Consider the following 10,859-nt stretch of genomic DNA (forward strand, 5'->3'; position numbering starts at 1 on the left):
AGCCGCTGGGCCTGCTCCGGGCGCTGGCGGCAGCCCGGCTCCTCCCCTCTGGCTCGATGACAAATTGAGGAGACTCGGGTGTCTGTGCCTCACCCCCTCTACCAGGAGACCAACTGTTTCTGTCGCCGCTGGTATTGATGAAGTTCTCTCCTCCGCCGCTTTCTGATGACATCAGATCTCTGCCATGTTGGTATCCTATGCGAATGGCAGCATTTTGTTCCTCTTGCCAGGCAACCAAAGCAACGGGTGAGTCCTGACCGGCCCTCAGCAGGACCCGGACCGAGAAGCAGTTTCCGCGGGCTCCTAGCCCCGGTCCAGGGAAGTTCCGGGAGCCGGAACTCGGCCGCTCCGTGCTCGGTGTAAGCTCCTATAAGTGTAAGCTCCAAGAAGCAGTCCCCGCAGGCTCAGTTCCGGGAGCTGGAATTCGGCCGCTTAGTGCTTGGTGTATGCTGATAGGAGCAGGGTCCAAGAAGCAGCCTCCGCAGGCTCCGCAGCCCTGGGCCAGGGCGGTTCCGGGACGGTTCCGGGAGCCGGAACTCGGCCGCCCCGCGCTCGGTGTTTGCTCCGATAAGATCAGGTTCTAAGAAGCACCCAGGCACTGAACCCTAGCAATCTGTCTGCAAGCCGCTGGCGAATTGCAGCCTGAAATTACCTGTTCTATGGCTGAATGCGCTGCGGTCAGTCGAAAACCTTATTTAGTCATTTTAAAGTACACATTTCTGTGGCTTTAAGTACGTTCACCTTATATGCAATTGTCACTACCATCCATTTGCAGAACTTTTAAAGCTTGCCCAAATAAGTATTTGTACCCATTAAACACGAGTATACAAATATTAGTTGAAGTCCTTGCTTTCAATTCCTTTGAATATATACCTTAAAGTGAGACTCTTGGATTGTATGGTTATTGTATTTTTTTTTTTTTGAGGATTCATTATGTCTTTTTTCCACAGTGGCTGCATCATTATATATTTCCATATTTCCATCAACAATGTACAAATGTTCCAATTTCTTTACATCTTTACCAGTATTTGTTATTTTCTGTTTTTGCTTTAAAATAACCATCCTAGTGGGTATGGAATGGTGTCCTGATGTGATCTCATGAATATTTCTGATGGTGATACTCACTAAATCTTACTTCTTTAGGTTTCCACTTCTTCATGGATGAGCATGTCAACACTTGCCTTCACAAAGAATTATTTTTCCTGGTTGCCATTCTAAAGAGAAATATAGGGCCAAATAATGGATATATTTGTGGTAGGAAATTTATTTAGATTTGTGGGAGTGTATGTCGATGATGCCGATCACAGTGGGTTCCTTCCCCGTCAGCAAATTTTCTCACATCTGCTTCCATCTATCACCACATTTTCACATTAGCTCAAACTCACCTACCCAGCAGTAAGAATCCATATATTTTCATTCATTAATTAATTCCTCTGTGCATTAGTTATTTAATGCCTATACTCTACTTAAAGCTTCCAAAAATTCCAGTTATTCTCTTTGCTATTTATGGTAATTAAGGAAATATGTCAGTAAAATATTTAGACAAAGTCCTACTGATTAAGTGTACAGACTGCTTCTCTGAATATCTTTTCTGATACGGGCATATTTGGTAGAGCATAAGGTAGCATCAGTCTCCAAAATGAACTGTTCACCTCATGTATGATTCAAGTCAAAATTTCAAAGTGGGATGCAATACTTTTAGAAAATCTCTTTACATAGTATAAAATAGGCATTTTCATTCTGCTTAGAAGTGGAAACTATTCATATCTTTCTTATATGGTAAGTGCATATCATAAGCTAAAGGTGCTTAATAAATGCTTAATAATAATATATATGATAAAAGAAACTGTGACTGACAATCCCAGTTCCCTGAATCTTATAAAAAAACTGTTTATTTGACCTTTACATCATTATAGTAATGATTTTTGTTTATTTCCTTTCATTCTTCTTTCTTGAACAAGAGAAAACAAGATTGACAGTGAGAATTGCCACATGCAATGTTTTACTGTTGTTAGATTTCTGAGTTATAACTAAATAATAGGTGGAGTAATTTCACATCAACTGTCTTCCCAACTAAATCCAGGGATTTCCACTGAGCTTTGTTCTTAGGAAGTCATCACCATATCTCATTGTAGAAGTATTCCATGTGTAATTAATTTAAATATAATATAAAAGAAACAGACTCAAGATGAAAAAGACAATAATCTTCCACTCAAACATGTTCAACCACAAACCAAAGGCATGTTTTGGATTTTGCTCTCATTTTGATGATCATAAGATTTATCTTATTTGTGGTTTTTTTTTTTTTTGGTTATTTTTAATGCCTGGGGAGACATGATGTACACCATAGAATAATGCAATAAAATAATTGAACATATTTTCCTTGTTTCTGGGCATATTTAATCTAGTATACATAGTCACACTAAAAGGGTTGGGAATGCAGCAACCTCAGCTGTAAATTATTATGGTGACAGTATTGGTGTGTCCCTGATGCACTCACACTGAGAAGCAGGCTGGGTGTTCCAACGGGATGGATTACCCCAACATCAGCTGAGAAGTCAGTGCAACTCAGGGAGAGAAAGTCTGTTGGGCTTAAAAGAAGAGTGCTTGTAGAACAGAACAAATGAATATTTAATCCTTTGCCAGCAGAAGTTTTTAAGGAAAGTGCCAACTTACTGACAGACTGAGATTCCCTATTTTGAGTCTAGAATCATGAAACAAATCCAGCTGTGGTCATTCTACTGGATCTTGGCAGAAAGAATTTGGTTGCTTACATTTTTTTCTGACCTCAGACATGAGAAAAATGGTTCAAAAACTTGTCATTTTAACTCAGAAAACTCAGTTAAGTGAAATGAAATAGCTTTAGAATCAGGATGAGGCAAATTCAATATGATTTGAGAGTCAGAACTTGGAATTAAGAGTCTAGAATGAAATGATTTTTATGACAGTATTGGAAACTTGAAAATGTATGTAGGAATCAGAAATATGGTCTCTTCCACTCAAGAGTGAGGCAGAAAATTCCCAATCTACTGGTTTTTCTATTCAAATTACAAATAGATCCTGAAACTAAATATAGGTGGTCTCTACTATATTTGCCTATGGCAAACAAGGTTGGTCTGATTTTGTTCATGAAAAGTGGCTATAAAAATTTTCATCAAGAGTGCAAAGGGCATATGGGAAGCTGATTGACTTATGAGTATTTATCTTGTATCCTGCCACTTTGATGAATACATGGATCAGTTTTAGAAGTCTTCTGGTGGAGTTTTTGGATCTTCTAAATATGGGATCATATCACTAGCAAACAGAGATCATTTGAGCTCTTCTTTTCCTATTTGTATTACTTTAACTTCGTTCTCTTGCCTGATTACTCTGGTTAGAGTTTCAAAGCCTATGTTGAATAGGAGTGGTGAAAGGGGGTATCCTTGCTGTTTCTATTTTTGGAGGAAATATTTTCAGTTTTTCTCCATTTGAAATGCTGTTGGCCTTGGGTTTATCATATATAATCTTTACAATGTTGAGATAAGTTCCTTCTATTTCATGCTTTTATGATTATGTCACAGTGTTATATATAACTAAAAAGAATCAGTAAAAATAAAATGTTTTGAATTAATAATAATAAAAAGAATACAAGGGGCAATGTTGATTTGAGGGCAAGAGAAATACCAAAGTCTGAATTTGAATCAAATGGGTAAAATAACTTGTGGGCATTGTAAAAGATGACAATCTTAACTATTTAACACCTACTGTGTCCAGGTATAGCACCACACACTTTATATTTATTATGTCTAATTCATACAACAACCCTGAGCAGTTGGTGTCTTTGACTCAATTTTATAGTTGAGGAAACAGCAACAAAAAGAGAAGTTGCTCACTAAGGTTTGATAGATAGAAAGTGGTAGAGTCCAAATCTGGAATCTCTTATGTTTGACCCCAGTGTCCTGCCCATTCATTTACTGTAGACCAATCCAGAGTTTCTGGTTGGGAATATAGTAGCTTGTAAGGAAGTGAAGGCAGAAGATATATGAGGGAGCTGAGCATATGTCAGAGATGGTGGAGAAGGTTGGGAATAGCCAAGTAGAAGAGAGCAACTGGGATGAGTTGGATATAAGGTATCCCCAGAAAAGTTCATGTGTTAGGCAATGCCGAAATGTTCAGAGGTAAAATGATTAGATTACTGGAGCCATAACCTCATCAGTGGATTAATCCATTTGATAGATTAATAATTTGAAAGGACTATTGGGTGGCAACAGTAGGCAGGTTGGACGTGGCTGGAGGAAGTAGAGCATGGGGGTGGGGTGTCATGTCCTTGGGGATTATATCTGTCTTTTCCTTTCTCTGTGTCTTTTTCTCTCTTTCCCGGCATGTGCCAAGCAGCTTTCCTCTTCCATGCCCTTCCACACTCTTCTGCTTCAACTCAGGCCTAGAGCAATGCAGTTGGCCAACAGCTGATGTAGTCTCTTATGTAAATTGATAATAGAGGCACAAAACTGGTACTTATTCTAGTTCATGAGAAGCTCAAAAAAATTTTGTTATCATGAAATAATTACTTTTTCAAGGCAAGAAGATAATAGTAATTTGGTATGTGCATAATTGTCCTATATTCAAAATTTGAATACAAGGAAATTTCCAAAATCAAATATAGAATATTTTTGGCTCTCATACCACTTTGATTTGTTTGTATTCATATTATACAATTAGAATTAAAATCAAAAGTTGATTGTAAGAGGATTTTCGCAGGCTGTATTAAATGTAATTATTTTTTCTGCCTGTCCCTGTTTTCTGATTGTTCCTACAATGAACATAGATTAGTAAACAAATTAAAGAAGATAATTACTGATAAACAGGTGCAGTCAATTTTTGAATTCTGAATAAGACCGATTCATTTCCAAATATGTTGATGGTAGATTAGACCAAGTTTTAAGATAAAGATGACAATTTAAATTCTATTTTGATGTGAGGTCAGCTCACAAAGACCTCTATAACTTTCGTTTAGTTGAGCTTTAGCACTGATAAGAGAAACTGAAATTTGCTATCTTCTTTTCTCCTTTTATGTCATTTCTGAGACAGGAGAAGGAAGGATTTCCTTATGTCTTCTTGAACTTCTTAAAAACAGCTTTACTGAACATTAATTAACATATACTGAGTTGCACAAGTTTAATATTCACAATTTAACAAATTTTGATTTATCTTATGAAGTTCTAACCAAGAAAACTTGAATTAAATCAAAGCCCTCATAATTTCCTATTTTCTTATACTGTTACCTATACTAAGAGCATTGCAAAATATGCTAGAGTGTGTGTAAAATAGGTATGTGGAGACTAGTCTCCAAAAAAGTAACATTATTGGTGATCTTGTTACATAAGAAAAAATATACTAAGTTCTGAATAATCAACTTACAGAACTATTTTTAGCACATCTTATTTGTGAAATGAAGACTAACTATCAGCCGTTTACCTATATGGATAATGATTCATATACATTGGGTCTTTCCACTTATTCTGAATATTGTTTATATTGTCATATATCTTCCTACATCCAACTCCCATAAAGCCAAGTTACCTAATGTACAAAAGCCACTTGTTACAAGTGGGACTGTTGGAGATGATGTGGCTTGGTAGAAAGTGCCTAAGTGCCCCATTTCGTATCCAATGAGATTGGATGGGAGCTCACGTCTGAGTGGCAGACATAAACTTAAAGCTGAGATTTCTCTTCTCTGCTCAATCCTTTTTTCCTTTGAGTTTCACTGTCTTTCTACTATACCTCCCTGCTGCTACATTCTGCCTGGAGGCCTCCTCTTCTTTTCGAACCCCAATATAAAACTGCACCTAATAGTGAATTTTTCTAGGTAGAGCTACAGTAGGGCTTTCCTCTTTGAAGTCTACTCTGCATTATCTCTATTGAGAGGAGGATTACAAAATTTCAACTAAGAAATATATGGGAGTAGATAGTCACTGGATCACTGCACGTACACATGTCTATTCTATGGGCCCATTTTTGCTTTTACAGAGAAGAATTGTCAACCACTTTCTTTTATATTAAGCTTTAAATATTTTAAACCTTTACGTCTTTTCACTCTAAGACACAGTGTTTCTTAAAACAGAAATACAAGAATGTCTAAAAATTGATTCTATAGATAATTTTTAAGCAAGAGAATTGATAACTCAGGTTGGTACTGTTGAAATATGATGGCCCCCTTTTCCATAAAAGATAAACTTCATGTGTAAGCAACACAAACAACCTTATCATTTTACATTGATTGTTAAAATTCCTGTCATTTCAATCCCATTGTAATACAATATGAGTGACTGTGGTCATTATTATGTTGACAGACTTAACTTTATTCTCAGTCAATATTAAAGGAAATTGTATGATTAGAATTGATGCATTTGGTAGTTGGACACTTTATTGTGGATTTATGTGTCCTTTTCATTTCAGTAAGATTTCAGTGAAAGCAGACGAGGGTTGAAATTGTCAAATCATGTATTACATATTCTGTGTACCTATTTCCACATTCGATTTTTGTAGCAACCTTGTGAGCTATGCAACCATTCTTTTAAATTTACAGATTAGTAAATGGATGCTCAGGGATTTAGATAATTTGCTTAATAGCACATAGTGAGATTTTGAGCTTTGCTCAGACCTAGGTCTGGCTTGGCACTCTTTACTTTGCAGAGTGATTTCTTAGTGCAAAGGGCCCCAGCATGGCCATATAAAGATGTGGACTTTATTTTTAGATACATCATAGCATTGTTATCTGGCTAAAGCTCCTTGCTTCATTCACATTGTCTCTGTAAATGGAGTTAAACTCCACTGAGAGGAAAACCCCTTTGAATTAAAATTGTTCTCCTTACATTCATAAAGCATAATGCTTGAGTTTCAAGTTAGTATTTCTTTCCCATTTCATGGTCCCTGATCTCTTTTTGCTGTTCTGTTCTCACTTTTACTGGTAGGACTGAAACATTTGATAAGTTTCACTGTTTTACTGTTCAATAAGGAATGTGGAGAAATCTGTTTTGTTCTTTTAGCATCAGACTCATTTGCTACCCAATATCAACAAGGTAGAAATGAATGAAAGAACTTATGAGGAAAGGACTAAAAGTAGAGTCAAAGGCCTGGTACTGTAAAAGGGCATGAGGTTCCCATTTAATTTATTTGACTTCAACAATTTACATCAGCAAAGGTAAAAAATGAGAAAAAGAGAATGTAATAATTTAAATGACTGTGGATGGAGACAGTATTCCCCAGAGGGAAAGTGAATCTCCTCCTCCTTCTGCTGGCCACACTTCCTGTTACCTTTAATGGTGTGAGCATCTCAGCATCAGGAGAGTGATTTGGGGTTTGCAGATACAACGTGGTGTCTAACTGCCAACCAAATACACCACCTATTTATCTGCCAAGAAAACAGTGGTTGATTCTAGTCCTGGGAGAGATGACTCGCAGCAGCACCAACATCCAAGACAATACCAGCAACTGAATGTGTTGGACTAGGTAGGACACAGTATATATGTGGATTAAGTTTTATGTAATAGATGATATCAAAGAAATTTGCAGTGGTAATTTTAATTATTTACGATTTTTTCCATTCATGCTAACTTAAAAACCTAAACCCTTCTAAACTGAAATGTAGTTTCATTATTCCAATATTTATAGGACTTTGGGCAAATCACTTCAAATCTCTGAGCTACACCTTCTTTATCTGAAATTGTCACAGTTAGCAATAATGCTACTTTTCTATTTCAGGGTTATGTGAATGTCTAAAATGATAAATTTATGTAAGCAGTTTTAAAGTGCTTAAATATACGTTTACATAAAACAATTTTTAAAATAAGGTAAAACAAAGATATCCTTTAAACCTAATCTCATGATGAGTTAAAAGCTTATCTTGAACAAATTTTTACAAACCTTTTTAATCCTTGTTTATAAGTTTAGTCACATGTGTGCACATCTCTATATGCACAATTTATATATATGCATATGCACTTGAAGAAAAGATTAAAATGACTTTAAAGACAGACTGATTAAAGTTTGGGTTAATTTGATTTTGCCTGATTAAGTTGATTTGTCCCCTTTACAAGTTACCATCAGAATTCTTATTAGGCAGCTCCTCTGTATGTGAGTGTACAGATAGTCAAGAGCACTCACAAGTGTAACTGCAAGTTTGCTCTAAGTACATAGTCCTGAAATCTTAGTATGCTACCTTTTTTTTTCTTCATAAACAATACAAAGAAGTTGACAGGTCTGAAAGGGGCTTATGTGAAAAGATAATTAAGAGCTTTAGAGAGTGTCAAGAGTCAATAGCTCAGCACTGTCAGCACTCCAGAGTGTTACAGGCTATAATTAGATGGCATGGAGGTGTAAGGCATGCTTGGCAGTTGATTCCTGCGTGATCTCCAAGGGAAAAACAAAGAGCAGCCTCCATGAGATATCAGGCAAAGTGGGGAACAGATGTGCTGGAGTCAATCCTCAAAGGTCTGCTTTATTTTCCCAGGTTCCATCATTTGGTGAAGAGCTTCTTTGCCTTTTGACCGACATTCACATGGGCCATTTGGTCTGTGTTCATCATTCGGACAATCTTCTGGGCTTTGGGGAGCACACTTCTCTTCAACTCTATGAACAAGAGGGCATTTCTTCATTTTCTGTGGGTGCACTTGCCTGTGTTCCTATATTGAATTTGGACTCCAGAAAGTTCAAACTGATATAAAGCAGACCTAGTTGATCATGGATAAGAGAATGTTTTAGTAAAGATCTGTGCAAAGTTCAAAAGACTGTCTTCCTAAATGGAGAGGAAAGAACAAAAGGCATATACAGAACTGGAGTTAAATACAATAAACATTGAAAAGATTGTGGGGAACAACTAATCGTGTGAGGTTAAAATTTAAAAATAATTGTTAATAATAAAATGTGTACAAAAAAGTCCAACAGTGTTCTGAATATAAATATACATATATAAAATATATATTCTGAATATATATATATTATATACATATGCATTATTTCAGAAACACACACATGTGTGTGTAATACTCATATAGATTTTTTTTACGGATGTTTGTGCTTTGGTGCTTTTATTTGGCTCATGCTTTTAGCATATTCAGTTTGTTAATTTTCTCTTTCAGCTTTGGTATATGTTTTTCAGTTGAGCAAAAAATATACCTTGATTTTATTGGCAAAACTCCACTTCCATAGATTACAAAGCATTGTCCATATTATTGAACTAAATTGCAAATTTTTAGGCAATTTTTTTTCTGGTAAAAAAAATGACCATAAATATTCCCTATTATACAGAACCTTTAATTTAAAAACAAAATTTAATAGGAAAAAGTTAAAATGTAATCAATAATAAAATGTGTGAATATAATGACATAAATTGAGTAAATGCAAAGTTAGAGAACACGTGAGATAAAGTTGGCTTGAAATAAACCTGTACACCCTTAAAACATAACTATTTTTAAAATGATTGAAAATGTATTTCTTGCCTCCAAGAAATATGACTGTGATCAAAGAATAATCCCACACAGACCTGCTAATTTTTAACATTTCCTTCACATCTTTTTAGAATAAGAAGTTATAAAATATTACAGATGAAGCTGAAGTCCTCATCAGTCTCATTCCCTTCTCATTCCAAAGGCAATTACTTTCATAAATTTTAAATAATTTACATACATTAATCTGGAATGTGAGCTGGCTCAGCAAGATGAATTACTTTAGGCCAAGACTTTCTAACCCCCTTCTGGAGAAAGACCCTAGAAGCCATCTCTTTCTCCTTTATCCTGGACAGCAAGCTAGCTCAGGCCCTCATTATATCTTAAAAGGCTGTTATATTACACACTGAATTGTATTCTTAACCTATAGGCCCACAAAACTTTCCCTCCTCAATCTATTTTCTATGCTGTTCCCACACTAATTCCTCTTTTCTTTTCCTTAGACGTCATCATGCCATTACAAATGTTCTGTAATGCTTCCTTTTCTCCCACCAGTTTCCATAAGTAAAGACTAGTCTTTAATATGGAAACCGAGGGCCTCCACAATCCAGTCCCAACCAACTTTACAGGCTCATCATCATTAATTTTTACTTCTATAATTAGCATCCTCCCTGGACACTCACTAGGTCTCAACCAGGTCTTATTCTTTCACAGTTCCTTGACTTTGATATAACTAATGTTGAAAATCTTTGTATGGTACTATCTTGATGAAATCTTACAAGATAACAGTCTATATTTTCTTTACTTAAACCCTCTTAACACTTTGTAGATACTTTCATGATCCATATGCTATTTAACCCATAATAATTGTCATTGATGTAAGTACTTTTCAAATTCTAAACCTCTTCAAGTCAAGGAAAATATATCTCATTCCCTGTTGGATCCTGCTAGCTTACTAACATAAATGCAGTAGGCACTTATAAGAGTGAAAGAAAGAACTCTTATGACTTATTAATCTATCTGCCTCTTGCACTTAGGATAGCACTTGATGACAATTTTTTGTTGCTGTTGTTTGGGTGCCAGGAATTGAATCCAGGGGTGCTTAACCATTAAGCCACATCCCCAGCCTTTTAAAATTTATTTATTTATTTTATTTTGAGACAGGGTCTCACCAAATTGCTAAGGGCCCTGCTAAATTGCTGAGGCTGGCCTTGAACTTGCCATCCTCCTGCCTCAGCTTCCCAAGTGGCTACAATTACAAGGGTGCACCACTGCACCTGGCAATATTTTTTAATATATCAGAGATTGGGAAACTATGATCTATGCACAAAATCCAGCTCAACATCTGTTTATACAAATAAAGATTTATTTATTAGAACACAGCCACGCATTCCTTTACATATTGCTATGGATGCCTTCTGCACAACAGTAGATTTA

At 36.1% G+C, this 10,859-nt stretch overlaps 1 long non-coding RNA gene across 1 annotated transcript in view; it reads left to right on the plus strand.

Moving 5' to 3' along the window:
• Positions 1–8,906, plus strand: part of LOC125617912 — a 44,225-nt gene extending 35,319 nt beyond the window's left edge. The window contains exon 3 of the long non-coding RNA XR_007349052.1: positions 8,489–8,906. This is a non-coding gene — a long non-coding RNA (uncharacterized LOC125617912). The remainder of the gene's footprint in view (positions 1–8,488) is intronic.
• The last annotated feature ends 1,953 nt before the right edge of the window (positions 8,907–10,859 follow it).

Source organism: Marmota marmota, unplaced genomic scaffold (assembly GCF_001458135.2).
Source record: "Marmota marmota marmota unplaced genomic scaffold, marMar, whole genome shotgun sequence".
Classification (NCBI taxonomy): domain Eukaryota; kingdom Metazoa; phylum Chordata; class Mammalia; order Rodentia; family Sciuridae; genus Marmota; species Marmota marmota.